This window comes from Heteronotia binoei, chromosome 5 (genome assembly GCF_032191835.1).
Source record: "Heteronotia binoei isolate CCM8104 ecotype False Entrance Well chromosome 5, APGP_CSIRO_Hbin_v1, whole genome shotgun sequence".
NCBI lineage: Eukaryota > Metazoa > Chordata > Lepidosauria > Squamata > Gekkonidae > Heteronotia > Heteronotia binoei.
Window position 1 is genome coordinate 59,503,860 of NC_083227.1, and position 13,162 is coordinate 59,517,021.

The following is a 13,162-nucleotide window of genomic DNA, read 5'->3' on the forward strand; positions in this document are numbered from 1 at the left end:
TTAATGTGCAATGGAAAAAGATTGGAGTCATCTAAATGCTCCTGCAAGAATTATCTGTCTCACTACAATTTGTTGCTGCCTTTCTACTACAGACTGTGTACATCCCATTCTTCATGTTATCCCAGAGATTTAAGGGCCTCCTTTGAAGATCTCAGCTTGATCACTGTCCTTTTCTTCCTGTCAGGAAAGGGAGCAGTCAAGCAGCTATCCTACTTTCTACTACTGATTCACTTCCTTAAAACTGCATTAGGCATTATTAGAGCGGCTCCCAGCAGTGTGTAGTTAAGAACCTCACGGTGTCCCCATTACAAAGCCATTTTTCTTATAAAGGGTTTTGTAGATTGGCTATGTTAATAATGACATACAGAGAATATGTTAATTTATTTTACATCCCTAAAAGAATTAACTTCTTTTTTCCTATCAAAACAACAAACAGACGGTGGTAAAAAGACAGCAAAGATAAACAACTTAGATATAAAATCAGTTCATCTGAAAGAGCTTTCTGTATGTTTGCTTAGTTAGACAGGGTGGGGAGGTTTCTTTACAAATGAAGAGAACACTTTGAGCAAAAAGTTGTGGGTTAAAGTTTTTTGGTTTATTTCTCACATGTGGCATATGGCAATTAATAAGAAATATGTAAAGGATAGAAATCTAGAAAAATGACAACTATTCATCTAGGAATGATATATCTTACAAAAATAAACTTCAAACATGTCTATAAAATCAGAATAAAGAGCCATATCAAAGCTCTACAGTGTGCTGTAAATTGCAAACCCCTGGGTTAAAATAATAGGCAAATTACCATTATGCAAAATAATATGGCTCTTCTTTCACAAATGATACTTAAGGTGTGGTAGAGCAATATTCATGTTTGCTTGCTGCTGACAGATCACAAAATGGTTCCATGTTGTGGATGCTCATAAGGTGTTCAACTTAAAGCTTAATTAGTTGAGCTGATGCAACCAAACAAAGCTGAAGAGAAAAAAATGCTGCATAGCAGCAAGTCTTCATGGTTATGTTTACACTGCTTCCTGTCAGTGAAATGTTTGGTAGTAGTTTACTGTTCATCACTCCAGTCCTCTGCTTTCATAATCCAACATGCTTCCTGAAAGCAAACCATATACCACCCAAGATTTACAACCCACAGGTTAAGAATCATTGGTTCACAAGACTACTGTTCTGGGTATACACTTGAGATCTGAATAAGCAAAGACAGAGAGACATGAGTACAGTCCTTGGCTATAACTCTATTCACTGCAGTTGGCAAACAGAGTGCTTGTTTGAAAATGCACCCAGGCCATAATCTCTCTTCACCCTGATAGCTCAGGGTAAAAGACTTATAACCCAGTGTGACGGACCGAACATAAAAAACAGGTTCCCTAGTGCAGCTATTTCAGAGAGCTGGGAGCAAAAGAGTTAATGCCGCTCTGAAATGCAGAGTTTAACTGATAGACTGCTGCCTGCTGGTCACCGTTCCCCCCCACAGCAGAGGAGAACTTTAAGAGCAGCTGAGTGCTGATGAAAAGGGTCTATTGGGAGAGGTCTGTTGTCTCCAGCAAGTCAGACTAGGGATGCCAATCTCAGGTGGGGGCAGGGAATTCTCCAATTTTTCAGGCTCTCCCCAGACACCGGCCAGCTGGCTGGCAAGGGGGAAGCCCCACCCTAACAATTATCCATAGCTGCTGCTTGGAAAAATCAAGTGCTATGTGCACCTGCCTTGCACCTGTGCATGGCTCCCACTCTTTCCAAGCAGAGGCTACCTCCTCCTGCCCTGCAAGTGGAGAATTCACATCTTGCAGGGCAGGTGCATAAGGCACCCACTGTTTCCAAGCTCCTGCTTTACAAGCAGCAAATTCGCAGCTTCCAGGGCAAGCAGGCATGACACCCACTCTTTCCAAGCAGGGACCACGCCTGCCTTGCAAATGGCGAATCTGCTGCTTCTAGGACAGGTGTGAGTGGTGCCCACTTTCCCCCCAACCATTTAAAGGAAAGGTTCCCTTTAAATGGTTGTTGGAAAGTGTGGAGGAGGCATGCATGCACAGAGCTGCATCCCCAATGCGATTACATCACTCTGTGTGTCATCACTGCAACAGGGATAGCCCTTCCCAGAGCACCTCCAAAATCCCCCTGCCAGGGAGAAGATAAAACCTGGCAGCTCTAATTGGACTTGATGTGTCTGTCAGAGGGAATCAGACAAAATCATTTTGAAAGTGAAGGGACAAAACTCCTTGCCCTTACTGAATACTACTAGAATCTGAGGAAAAGTTCAAAATAAAAAAGTTCATACTAAGTCCCTTTGCACGTTTACCATTTACTCTGTTTTTCCCTTTCAGCACTAGATTTGTTGTGATTAAGTCCAATGCAAAATAGCATCCAAAAAACCTGGGGCAACAGTGGACTGAAACTGGACCAACTGCTGAAAGAAGGTAATGTAATCCAGAACAAGGGGGCGGGGTGGAATAAAAGAAGGTCGAATTCAATTTTAGTGCAGAATTGCTTAGAGGAGACCATGGTGAACATGGATTAAAAGGAGAGTGTGGAAAGAGTCTTTGGGTCAGCCATTTATTCACAGTGCTAAGAACTGAAGATTAAGTTGGCAGAAGGAGAGTATTTCTCAGTTATTCAATAGGTTTATCTCTAAAAGGACCCCTGGTTTCTGAAAAAACTTCCAGAGTCAAAGGGAACACTATAATCTCACAGGGAAAGAGATAAGTACAAGAAGAAAATACTTGCCTACCAGAAGCTAAGTTAGTTAAATGAATATTTCTGAAGACACATTGTTACAAAGAAATCTCTAAAACAAATAAATCCCTCAAAGAACCAAGAATGTATTAAAATAAATGCCAACAATACTTTGTAGTCTGTTAAAAATATTATAACCTGTAAATACAATGAAATTTACCTCAGCTTTCTCATACCCTTTCTATCCCTAACCCAGCTGTGCTTGTAAATAAAACTGTTATTTCAGACTGAACTTCACAACCTCTCAAGTGTGATTTTCAATAAAAGGATTAAAAAGGGGGCTTCTGCTTATCCACAACAAATATCTGAGCTAGGCAAAAGCCAAATAACTCCTCTGACAAAAAGGGTGGGACACACAGAAAATTAAGAATCTTCATGCTACTAGGGGCTGCTCAGTCAGGAAACTAAGAATTTTGGCGGGAAAATCTGCATCACAGAAAAAAAAAACAGCACGGGTCCATTATACCCTAGTCTTTTATTTGACAAGTTATGTTTCCACAGTGAAGGAAATTTTAATCAGAGGAAAATTTTAAAGAATGAAATCCCCCCATATGCATACTGAAGTGGTATGGTCACATGAGAGACTTCTGCTTGCAATCACCTCTAAAATGTCTTCTGAGGTTCTGCATATCAGGCTGAAATACATGAGATTAGAGAATGTTGTGGAAAAACACCAGCTTATAGGAGTTCTTAAATACTTCTAGAAACCACATTTAAAAGAGCCATCAGTATGCTTCAAACTGTGACAGGAATAACATAAGACGGTTAGCTTCTTCCATGGTCTTACCTCTCCAGAACAAGGAAAGACAGAGCATTTGTACAACCTTTTTTCAAGATATACTATAAACACCATGAGAGAAAAAGCAGAGTCCATTTTAAGAGGAATGATAGTTATGTTCTAATTGAAAAGTAAGCTGCTAAGCATTTGTGACAGGAAAATATCGTACTAGCGAGATCCCAGTTCTGTTTGTATATAGGGTGTTTACATATTTTGCTCAAAAGAAGCCTCTGCCAACAAGCCTGAACTCTGCAAAACATCCACTCCAATTCAGACCTCTTTTAGGCCTGCTCTGAGAGAACAAAACACATTCCTGAGAAGTAGAGATTTCAAGCTTCCCACTAACAGAAGATATCGGTTAGGGTGTTAGTAACAGTTTTTGATACAAAAATACAATTTAATTTACACTCTTGACTCCTTCAAAGCATACCATAATTTCAACAACTATCAATTCCATGTAATTAATTTATTATTTGCAAATATTCTACAATTCCAGCTTTCATCAAAATCATACAAAAAAATTATAAATATATACACTATCACCACTAAGTTCCATTGCTTATGCTCAGTGTTCAGGGCTTTTCTTGTAGAAAAAGCCCAGCAGGAACTTATTTGCATATTAGGCCACACCCTGTGACACCACCATTGTTTCACACAGGAAAAGGCCCGGCAGGAACTCATTTGCATGTTAGGCCACATACCCTGATGTCAAGCCAGCTGGAACTGCGTTCCTGTGTGTTCCTGCTCAAAAAGGCCCTGTCAGTGTGTAAACTTCTGAGTAAACTTATCAGTACATCTTGCCAAAAGTGTCAAGCTGTGAACTTGCAAATTCAAGCAAAACCTAATTTTCTACAGGTGTGTGGGGGGGTGAGAGTGTGTGAAGTGCTGTCGAATTGTGGCTGAATTATGGTGACTTTGTAGGGTTTTTAAAGCAAAAGTCTAACAGAGGTGGTTTGCCATACACTAACCAGAATTAACCCTGCTTAGTTTCTGAGATCAGGCTAGCTTCTACCATCCATGTCAGGACTTTCTATAGGTAGTTGACCAATATAGGTCACACATAGAAAATTGTCTCCATCTAGCTTTATATGACTTTTAATAGCTTGTTGAGAAGCCAGGATCTTTTGTATAAACTAACATAACCCAGTGTTGTAAAATGGTGACATGTTTCTTCAATGAAGAGGTTTTACAGGTTCAAGGAATTTATCACCTATGTGTAGCAGAAACAGTTAATAGGTACCCTAAATTTTAAGGGTGCTTGGTGCAAATTACATTCAAATACTCCTCACCAATGTATATATTATATGCTCCTACCAGGGAAAAAATCTCTTTTGCTCTTTATCTTTCCTCATATATGGTTTCAAATGATCTCAGATTAGATCAGTAGATAAACTCTGTAATATTGCATCAAAAGGTAAAATGGTTTAAAGGAACACAAGAACTAAAACTGACTGCACATTCCCCATACAGAATAAAGATTAAAACGTTTTAGAGCTGCACTTTGAAAACAAAACTTCTATCTCTATAGGAGGTTTTGTTTGGGCATTCTTTCTAGCTTGGAGTTTCCCCCCAACTAATTTGACTGATTGTCCTTTTTCTAATTGATAGTCTTAACATTAAAAAGTAGGTTTTAAAATAATAATAATAATAATTTGTGCCCAACCCTACTGCTTCATACATGGCAACTTGCAGCAATTTTGAAGTGGCTACTATTCTTCAAAGGCATCACAACTTCAATTATTTATTTCAACGAAACGGATGACAAAAATGACAAAAAATTCTTTTCTGCTCAGTAATATTTTCTTGTGCTGATTATCTGGCTCTTCCCAAAACAGTAAAAACATACTTTGTTCAAGTTCTGGTAGTCTCCTTATCCTCTTCAAACCACAAACAAAAAGACACACATAAAAAAAAACACAACCCAAAGGTTCACATTCTGCCTATGTATCTTGTACTTCCAGTGCCCTGCTGTGAGTGGAATAAACACAGGGAGTGAGCAGTGTCAAAGATTTGTTTTGCCTGCATCATTCCCTCTCCTACTCACAGAGAAGTTACTGTTAGGTCTCATCTGCATGAAAATATGGCAGTAACATGGAGAGAAGGAAGAATAATTATTAGGAGGGGGGTGCAGGAGGGCATAACAATGGTCACACATATGCTGAAGCTCAGCATTTCCTTTTGTTTGCAATCCATTGTTGCTACCTTCTCCAAGCCAAGCCAGCCAGCAGCTTAGAGAACACATTTTAAGTTAAAGTTGCCTTCCTTCCTCCCTCCCTCCCGCTCTCAAACATCTGACGTTCATGTCTTGCAGCTCTCTAACATCTGATGTTTATTCTATGTGGGTCTTGCATTAAGCAAGTTTGGCCACCCCTCCATAGAGTATGTGCCTCAAGATGGCTGTTTTTTGTAGGGGAAATTATCTGATTTCAGCTTTCCATCTCCTCCACCCTCCCTGCAGTCTCTACCTAGAAAAAGTGCAGTCTTTCTCTGCAATAGGGACTAAAGCAGCTTGCATCATTTTCCTCTCCCCCTTTTGATCTGCACAGCAACCCTGTGAGGTAGGTTAGGCTGAAAATCTGTGATTTGGTTGCCCAGCAACAGCCTCTGGCTAGCAGCTTCCCCAGTGGCCCAATCCTCATCTGTCCAAGGACAAGGCTGAGGGGAGGAGGGAGAGAGGGAGTGACAGGAAAGAGGCAACAGCCATGGCCTAAGAGGAAGCACTCCTGGTGGGGCCAGGCCTTACCGCCTAGTCACATGACAGTGGGGGATGTAGCTCTCTGGCTATTTTGGTGGCCTTCAGAGGCTGTGTGTGTGGGGAGGCCACCTGTGTGAGCCATTGATGGGATGGCAGAGGTGTGCTGCCAGAAGCAGTCATGATGCCTTTCACAAGGCCACAGTAGAGCTGCAGTAGAGCCTTTCTGAGGCCAGTTGACAAAGAGAAGCATTGGAGATATGTCTGTCTCTGAGGTAAGACCGTTTTGGCAGTTTGTTCAATTTTCCCAGCCTACAGTAGGTGCAGGCAGGGGAATCAGCCAATGGGAGGCCAGAGACACTGACTGAGCCATGATGGGCCAGTGGTTTATGGAGTGCATGGAATGCACCTCTAAGCCAATGGGAGAGCTCCATTTGGCCACCACAACAAGGCTTTTATATATAAAGGATATTTATGAAGAGTTTGCCTTCATTTCTAACAGGTACATCTAAACCAGGAAATCTTCAGTGAAAATTTAGATTGCTTTATATTTTATTAAAGCATAATAGTTATGACAATACTTTCCCCCCAGTTCTAAAAACACCAGACTGAATTAGTGTTTTATGCAGCCTTCAGTACTTTGGAAGAAATTCAACGCCACAATTCTTATTTGAAGATACAGACACAGTTGGCCCTCCAAATCCATCCCCCTTTCTTGCCACTGCTATTGCAGTCAAACTCATCCCTGCCTTGTTGCTATTATCCATACTCAAGGCAGAGCTAAGCAACTCAAAAGATCAATTAAAACAAGCTCGTAAACACTTATTTAAAATATTAATACACAGCCTTTAGTGGTAGTCAACCCTAGCCTTTCTAGGAAGTAGTGAGAGCTGGAAGTGGGACTATAGCAAAATTTCCCCAAAATACTTCACGATGAAAGCTCAAGCCCAAACCCCACCCCCAGTAATTCTTACATGCAGTATAAGAAACTAGTCTGCATGTTAAATTCACATACTTTTAATCCTTTTGATAACTTTTTAAAATAGGATTGCCAACTCTAGAATGGGAAATCCTTGGAAATTTGGGGGTGAAGCTTTGGGAGGGTTTGGGAGGGAAAGACCCCAGCAGAATATTAATAAGGCCCTGCTCCCAAAGCAACCATTTTCTCCAGAGGAACTGATCTCTGTAGTCTGGAGATCAGTTTAATTCAGGAAGAACTCCAGTCCCCAACTGGAGGTTGGCAAACCCACATGGGTATTAAATTTTTTTTCCCTTAATCAATGCTTTGAACAGTGTTGCAATCTTTGTTTTGGCTTTTTTTGTGGTAGCACTAATGAGTACTGAGTACCAGCATCTTTTGGTAGCAGGGTCCCCAAGCCCTGACTGCAGAATTGGTGGAAATCAGTGCAACCTAAATACTAGCACCTTTTTAAACAACAAAAAAAGTGCATTATGGTTCCAAGGCAAAAAACATAGTTGCCCTGATCAAAGAACACCTGAAATTATTTCCATTGCTCAAGGTAGCATAAATCATATTTAAAAAAGAATATTGTTGCTAATTGGAGAGACATTTTAAATATGAATATAAAACTTTCCGTATAATTGTTAACCTGTTAACATACAACTTTCCTTTAGTTCGAACAACACATTTTCGAACTTTAATTTTAAAATTGCATTAATTTTCCAAATATAATTAATTGTATAAATAAACAATTACTGTTTGATGTGCTTATGTTTCAGTTGACATGTCATGAAATACACAGAAAAAGTGATATGATTAATTTAATAACACAATCCCTAATATTTAAACTCTGCTTTGTATTTTTTCAGCTTCAAATAACAGTTAACTTTTTCAGTTTTCCAGTCTCTAAATAATACTTTGGCTTAATCAAGTTCACTACAATCCAGACCTTCCACATTGTTCACAGAGATCAATAGCTAGCAAGGACATAATTTAATTTTTAGGAGCATCTTTCCTTCCATATAATTGTGTAACAGCCACATAATTTATTTGTTTTCCTGAAGTTAACACTTTTGTAAACTGTTTCTTATATCTGTATTGTTACAGTTTCAAAAACGGAATCTTTTAATAAATGATTGCGTCAAAAAGTCTGGAAATACCAATGTAAAGCAATATTTTCTCAACACCACACCAGTTGTAATCTAGGAGACTGTGAGAGAAGCCTCCCCCAGTGGCAAGTGTTCCACAGATCTTTCTACAACATACCACTAGATGCCATATTTGGAGGGTTGAGAGGGGTTTGGGAAACCATGCAATGGCTACATGAAATCAGCAATCAGTACAAGAATGCAAAACCCAGGATGCTGCTGTGTAGACCTAACTCTTTGAGTTCTCCCTTAGCTGTGGACTTTGACAACACATTCCCTTTAAACTCTAGTATTTCAACTTTAATTAAGAGTTTCTGTACCTCTCCAGTAAGGGCACTTCTGCAACCAAATCAGGGATCTTTCTTTTTGGAACATGAGCCCATGACAACTTTGACTGTAACCATCAGGGATGGGGGATTTCCAGGGTGGAAATCTACCAATATAGTATGTGGCAACTACAGGTATAACATTTTGTGGGAACTGAATATCCATGTTCTCACTATATCTGGGAGCTGGACTCAATGTTTGAAGGGCTGGGTCCTCATGGTCCTCTTATGTATCCACAGCCTTCATTCTTTGGATTGTGCCTTTGATCACATCATTAAAATGAACATAATAGAGGAGCTGAAGGAGCAGATTTATTACACATCTTCACTACATTGACTGTTTGGCCTGAAGCAGTCTTCAGCAGGGTTGGGTTATTAAGCAACAACACGTGTTTACATTGTAAACAAAGGCTGGACAAGAACACAAACTCACATACATACTTGTTTTCATTGCAGAAGCCAAATGCAAACTTCTGAAAATACAAAAACACAGATAATCTGTAGACACAAAATTATCTTTAGACTCAGATAACTGGAGTCTTATTCTCTTGCTAAAATATTTGTGGATTGTCCCAATGAATGACTTTTATTGTTTTAATAGATAAAAAACACCAGAAAAATCAGTGTTGCTAGATACCAATTCAGAATCCTAATCTCAAAGTCTCAAAACTTTTTTATTTAATCCTTTTCCACTGTCCTACACAAAGTGCTGCTATGGGAGCAGGGAACTTAAATGCTCCTTGAGGGGGGGGGGAACTATCCTCCAATCATATACTCCCTCCTACAGTGACTACACTAGGAACTGCTACTGTGCTGCTCAAATTAATATTGCTTTGAACAAACCTGAATTCTCCTGTATTTGCATGCAAAAATGCAAATGACTTTATACCTTATATAGATGACCTTAACACATGTGAGAATTCTTAGGTGTCTGTGAGAAATCGATTCCTGTTGTGAGCCCCAGTACCTTGTATGACCTAATTAAAGGGTGGTGATGGTTGTGCTGAAGAAGTGCTACTTAACAGCTCTACAATGCAATAATTTCTCTTATGCTAAAGAAAGGATGCATTCTGGAGTGCCATTTGGATTGTACTTACACCCCACACATCAATTCCGCTCCTGCTTTCATAGCTCCAACTGGAATTATGTGTCATAGTTACTCTAAAGATTAAGAAAGCACCCTGGCCTGGATAGCTCAGGCAAGTATTTGGATGGGAAACTTCCAAAGACTACCAGAGTTCGAAGGCAGAGGCAGGCTATCAAGCCACTTCTCTAAATGTCCTCCATGCCCCAGCAGGAGTCACCAGAGGTCACCATGATTTCCAGGCACAGGAGCACAATCTCACACACACACAAATGTAAAAATATGATGGAGGAGGAGGAGGAGAAGAAGAAGATATTAGGAATGTTGGATACAGCTGGAAAACCAGCCAGTGATACTCGTGAGGGTCTTGGCTACTCTCCCCACCAACTGACTACAAGGTATTGAACTTGGTGCAATATTTCTTAAAGAATATTTTATACATTTCTTCATCAACATAAAGAACACAAGATGTACCCAAAAATGGTATTTTCAGGCAACCCAGAAAACTGAAATTCTGCACATAAAGTCTACCTAAAAGAAAAATCTGTAAATGAGACACTGTTTTTTTGGTATATAATATTAAAAACTGAAATTGGAGTTCCAGGGGGATAAAAGCATATCTTGGGTATAATAGCAGGCTACAGGAAGTTTGTTACCTCTTCAAATCTGGATTTACAGGTGGGGCACTTAATATGTAGAATGACTGACTGAGATACACTAAGGTTAATGAAACTATTATGGTACTTCCAATTAGTTAGAACACTGTAATCTGGTACAAGTGTAGTAAAAGGCAATGTAGTTATAAAAAATAAAATCGACAAAAGAACACTTCTTAAAATAAGGTTTTAGAAATGACTTCCTAAAAATTAAGCAACTTTCAACATTAGATTAAATTTGGTATACACATAATTGTGGAAGCTGACTGGGTGATTTCAGACAAGTCACAGGCTTTCAGCCTAACCTACCCTCACAGGGTTGTTGTACAGATCACAGGGGGGAGAGGAGAATGATGTAAGCTGCTTTGGTTCCTCCCCACTGTGAAGAAAGATTGTCCTTTCTCTAGACAGAAGCTGCAGGGAGAGGGGAGGTGATGAAAAGCTGAAATCAGAGGGGCAGATAAAGGGAAGGAGATAGGGTTGCCAACTCCAGGTTATGAAATTCCTGGAGATTTAAGGGGTGGAGCCTGGAGAGGGTAGGGTTTGAAGACGGAATTGGACCTCATACAGGTATAATGCCATACACTCCACCCTCCAAATCAGCCATTTCCTCCTGCGGAACCACCGTGCCAATCTCCAGGTGAGGGCTGGAGATCACTCAGAATTACAACTGTTCTCCAGATGGCAGATATCAGTAAACCTTGAGGTGGAAGGAGGAGTGAACGCCTTCACATGGGTGGGTGGGAAGTTAGTGGGGGGGGGGGCATTTTCCCAGAGCCTCTTTCTAGAAACTGTTGCACTTTTCTTCACAACAGACCTTATTCCTAGTATATTTTATAATTCAGGTGGAAGTGGATGACAACATTGCTACATCAAATCTTATCCACTTTCAAAAAATAATTTGTTAACTCTCTTTTGCATAAGTGTTTTAGATGTCTACAAAATGAAGACAGATACTCCCATGTGAGGGTTTCTTTCGTAGCTCAATACTTTGTGTATATGGGGAGGAAATGTTGATTTTAAAAGGCATCCCATTAAACTAGGGTTGCCAAGTTCGTTTCAAGAAATATCTGGGAACTTTGGGGGTGGAATTGGGAATAAGGGTGTGGCAAGCACAATTTAAAGGGACATCACATTTAAAGGGACCACGCTCCTTTTAAATGGCTTCCCTCCATTTGGAATAATGAAGGATAGGGGCACCTTCTTTGGGGGCTCATAGAATTGGAACCCCCAGTCCAATATTTTTGAAACTTGGGGGTTATTTTGAAGAGAGCCACCAGATGCTATGCTGAAAATATGGTGCCTCTCAAAAAATAACTCCCCTAGAGCCACAGATACCAGTGGATCAATTCTCCATTATACCCTATGGGAATCGTTCTCCATAGGGAATGATGGAGTGCCCAGCAGACATTTCCTCCTCCCCCCCTGCTTTCTGATGGCCCTGAAGCGGGGGGAGGGCCTCCAAATGGGGGGATCCCCTGCCCCCACCTGGGGATTGGCAGCCCTAAACAGTGCTTCTGCCTGAAATGTTGAAGCTCTATTATCCAAGTCATGCATAACTTTACTCCTTGATATTTTGTGGCTCCGCCTTCTGTGGCAACCATTTTGTGGTTGGTTTCGCCTCCCATGACAGCTATTTTGTGATTGTACCCACCATTCTCTGTCAGAATTCCAAAGGTACCTGCTGGCTCTGAATTGATTTTGTTAAGTTAATATATAAGACCTTTTGTAATAGTATTTCCCTAAGAAATGGTACTGTGACAATGTAGCTTCTTGGGTTCTGCTAAGTTAAATGTTTTACCTCAGTAGATCCTGAGAACCTATGTTGTTACAGTACCATTCAACCAACAGTTGCTTTAAACACCAGAGGTTAAGGTTACCAAGGAAACAGTAAACATCCATTTCTTCTTTTGTACTCCTGCCTCCTGTGCTTCAGTAAAAGTTAGAAATAATATATCAGTTCTCATGGAATATACATACATGCCATTGCCATTGATATAACTCCTAGGTCACATATTATACACTCTAAAAGGAAATTTATTTATTATTATTTAGTTTTCATATTTATATCCTGCCCTCCCCGCCGAGGCAGGCTCAGGGCGGCTAACAACATTATAATAGCAACAATAAACAATAAAAGCAATTACAATAATAGTTCAGTTAAAAAGTTAAAACAGTTTAGACAATTTAAATTATTAATATAGGTTTTAAAACAGCAGTTATAGTGCTAAAATTCATGCCATACATTCAGTGGTGTTGGGCATCTATTTACTTTGGTTGAAAGCTATTCAAAATAGTGTTGTTTTGCAGGCCTTGCAGAACTGAACAAGGTCCCGCAAGGCTCTCACATCCTCTGGGAGTTGGTTCCACCAGTGGGGGGGCACAATAGAGAAGACTCTTTCTCTAGTAGCCTTCAATCTCGCCTCCCTCGGCCCAGGGATTGCTAATAGGTTTTGTGATCCAGATCTGAGTACCCTCTGGGAAATATATGGGGAGAGACGGTCCCTAAGGTAGACACGTCCTTGGCCATATAGGGCTTTAAAGGTAACGACCAGCACCTTGTAGCAAATCCGGAATATTATTGGCAGCCAGTGCAGTCCCGGCTGTATATGGTCCCACATAGGGAGGCCTAATAGCAGCCTGGCTGCCGCATTCTGCACCAGCTGCAATTTCCAGATTCAGGACATGGGCAGTCCCATGTAGAGGGCATTGTCTAGTCTAGTCTAGTCTCGAGGTGACTGTTGCATGAATCACTGTTGCTAAATTGCTGTGTTC

General features: G+C 40.4%; 1 protein-coding gene across 8 annotated transcripts in view; it reads right to left on the reverse strand.

The window, feature by feature from the left end:
- Window positions 1-13,162, reverse strand: part of FOXP1 (forkhead box P1) — a 743,550-nt gene that overhangs the window by 618,594 nt on the left and 111,794 nt on the right. The gene's annotated exons all lie outside the window — the stretch shown is intronic.